Raw genomic sequence first — 3,570 nt, 5'->3', positions numbered from 1 at the left:
ATGCGGCAGAACCGCCATGACGGATACTAGTGGGGTGGTCCCTGCGATCGAAAGTGATTGGACAAGAAGACCATGGGTTGAACTTTGGGGTGACTGGCTCGATCGCATAGATGTCCCTTAATGCACGCTTCCGTTCCCGCTTAGGAATATGGGTTGCGTATATCATGTTCACCGTTTTCACTTGGGGAGGAAATTTCTTCTGTCTTCCTGTGTTCGGCGGCCGGGGCGCCTCCTCGTCGTCGCTATGCAGCCCCTTTTCCTTGTTTTCGGCATTCAACTTGCCGGACTTTTTGAACACCCAGCATTCTCTGTTGGTGCGGTTGGCTGGCTTATCGGGGGTGCCGTGAATTTGACACGAGCGATCGAGTATGCGGTCCAAACTGGACGGGCCTGGATTGCTTCTTTTGAACGGCTTTTTTCCGGTGACCGGATTTAGAGCTGCTGAATCCGGCATTAACTGTCGTGTCTTCGGCGTTATCGCCGTTGTTGCAGCACCTGTGTCTGTTACGACGTGGTTTGCCGTTGCTATCTTTGGCATCTGAATTGCTAGGATTTCTTGATGTGTTCTTGCTGCGAGCCAGCCAGCTGTCCTCGCCCGCACAAAAGCGGGTCATGAGTGTCGTGAGGGCTGCCATGGACTTCGGCTTCTCTTGGCCAAGGTGTCGGGCGAGCCACTCGTCACGGATGTTATGCTTAAATGCCGCTAAGGCCTGGCATCCGGACAGTCGACAATTTGGTTCTTTTTAGTTAGGAACCGAGTCCAGAATTTCCTGGCTGATTCCCTGGCTGTTGGGTTATGTGACTCAAATCATCAGCATCTGGTGGTCACACATAAGTGCCCTGGAAGTTGTCAAGGAATGCGTCTTCCAAATTCTCCCAACTGCCAATGGAGTTTGCCGGCAGGCTATTCAGCCAATGCCGAGCCGGTCCTTTGAGTTTAGTGGGAGGTACTTGATGGCATGTAGATCGTCACCGCGGGCCATGTGGATGTGGAGGAGGAAATCTTCAATCCATACTGCGGGGTCTGTTGTGCCATCATATGATTCAATGTTCACGGGTTAAAAACCTTCTGGGAATTCGTGATCCATTACTTCATCAGTGAATCATAGGGGGTGTGCGGCGTCTCTGTTCCGGGCTATGTCACGACGCAGTTCATACGAGTCTTGTCTGCTATATTCGGCCCTGCCGGGTTTGCTTTTAGTATATCCGGCGTGATGGTAGTCGTCACGCTTTGGGGCGCGCCCCCGTGATCCATAGATCGATCTTGTATGTCCTGCTTTGTTTTCTAATATGTCTCGCAGGTCCTGCTGTTACCCCGGGCCTTGGTATTTTTGTTCAACTGGCGCCGGGGTGCGGGCTGGACTTCGGCCAGATATGCCGCTTTATCTCGGCCACGAGGTGGCTGGTCAGCCGCATCATATGCTGGAGGCGTAGTCTTTAATGCTTCCTCCTCGAGTTGGGGTAGCAACCTGCGCTTTGGGTAACTTTTGATTGGGTGCTCGAGTTCATATTCCTCGGCCGCCAGGACCTCAGTCCATCTATCCGCTACCAGATCTTGGTCAGCTTGAAGCTGTTGTTGCTTTTTCTTCAGGCTTTTTGCTGTGGCTATCAGCAGGCGCTTGAAGCGCTCCTGCTCGACGGGATCCTCAGGCACGATAAATTCTTCGTCGCCGAGGCTCACCTCGTTTTCAGAGAGAGGCATGTAATTGTCATCCTCTGATTCTCCATCTGCTGCCTGTTCCTTAGGGCTAGCTTGCCCATCCTCCCGCTCGATGCCTGGCTGGAGGGGATTGTCTTCGTCTTCGGCACTCTCTGCAGCGTTATTGTCTCTTGTGCCGGTATCGCTGCTTTTGCTATGGCGGGGCTTAGAGCGGCGCCGATGACGCCGGTGCTTAGATTGCTTCTCGGGGGGATTATCCTCCATTGCCTTATTGCCATCGCTTTCTTTGGGGGTGTCCACCATGTATATATCATATGATGAGGTGGCAGTCCAGCGCCCTGTGGGCGGTGGTTCCTGTTCGTCTCCTGCATCGTGGTCCATACCATCGATGTCTTCGGAGCCGAAATCGAGCATGTCGGTTAAGTCGTCGATAGTGGCTATTAAGTGGGTGGTGGGTGGGGAACAAATTTCTTCGTCGTCCGCTTCCCACTCAAGCCGGATAGACTTCGGCCAAAGGTCTCCTGACAAGGAGAGAGACCTTAATGAATTTAGCACGTCGCCCAGGGCGAGTGCTGAAAATATCTGCGGAGGAAAACTCCATGATCGGTGCCCAATCAGATTCGATAGGCACGGACGCAGGCGGTTCGGAGCCCGTGGCCGGGGACGAATCCAAGTGTCCGGCAACAGGTTTCATACGACGTGAAGTTAGTATTCGGCTCTATCGTCGCTGAGTGTGCGGCCTCCGTGGCGGGGTCCATCCACCCGTCCTCGGACGGCGCGATCTGCTCCGACTTGAGGGCCTAAGTGGCCATAGGTGTGATCTCCCGAACACCGTCCGACGGCAGAGCTAAGTCATGCTCGTCGTGACTATGCGGCGCACCTGACATGGGCTTGAATCCGTCGAAGATCAAGTCTCCGTGGATGTCGGCAGTATAGTTTAAGTTTCCAAACCTGACCTGACGGCCAGGGGCGTAGCTCTCGATCTGCTCCAGATGGCCAAGCGAGTTGGCCCGCAGTACGAAGCCGCCGAATACGAAGATCTGTTCGGGGAGAAAAACCTCACCCTGGATCGCATCGTTGCCGATGATCGAAGGAGCCATCAAGCCTTTATCGTGACGGCACAGTGGAACTCTCAATGAAAGCACCAATGTCGGTGTCAAAACCGGCGGATCTCGGGTAGGGGGTCCCGAACTGTGCGTCCAAGGCGGATGGTAACAGGAGGCGGGGGACACAATGTTTACCCAGGTTCGGGCCCTCTTGATGGAGGTAATACCCTACTTCCTGCTTGATTGATCTTGATGATATGAGTATTACAAGAGTTGATCTACCACGAGATCGTAGAGGCTAAACCCTAGAAGCTAGCCTATTATTATGATCGTCCTTCTACGGACCAAACCCTCCGGTTTATATAGACACCGGAGGGGGCTAGGGTTACACAGAGTCGGTTACAAGGGAGGAGATCTACATATCCGAATTTCCAAGCTTGCCTTCCACGCAAAGGAGAGTCCCATCCGGACACGGGACGAAGTCTTCAATCTTGTATGTTCATAGTCCAAGAGTCTGGCCAAAGTATATAGTCCGGCTGTCCGAGTACCCCCTAACTAGGACTCCCTCAGCCCCCTCTTTCCCGTCTGCTAGCAGACGACAAACAGCAAAAAAGCGGACGACAAAGGGGGATGGACGACAAAGAGATAACCTAACTAACGGCTCCCCACCCCGCCCCTCCCTCTCTCTCTCTTTGTGTCGCCTCTCCCCCACCACCCCGCCGCGACGAGACCACCGCCGCCCCCAACACCCACCACCGCCCCTCGCACCGTCGCCTCGACCACCCGCCGCCCCCCTTGCCCCGTCGCCCCACCACCCGCCGCCGCCCCCTCGCCCCTCGCCCCATTGCCCCACCACTCGCCGAC

This window comes from Triticum aestivum, chromosome 5D (assembly GCF_018294505.1).
Source record: "Triticum aestivum cultivar Chinese Spring chromosome 5D, IWGSC CS RefSeq v2.1, whole genome shotgun sequence".
Lineage (NCBI taxonomy): Eukaryota > Viridiplantae > Streptophyta > Magnoliopsida > Poales > Poaceae > Triticum > Triticum aestivum.
This window is presented reverse-complemented; position numbering follows the sequence as displayed.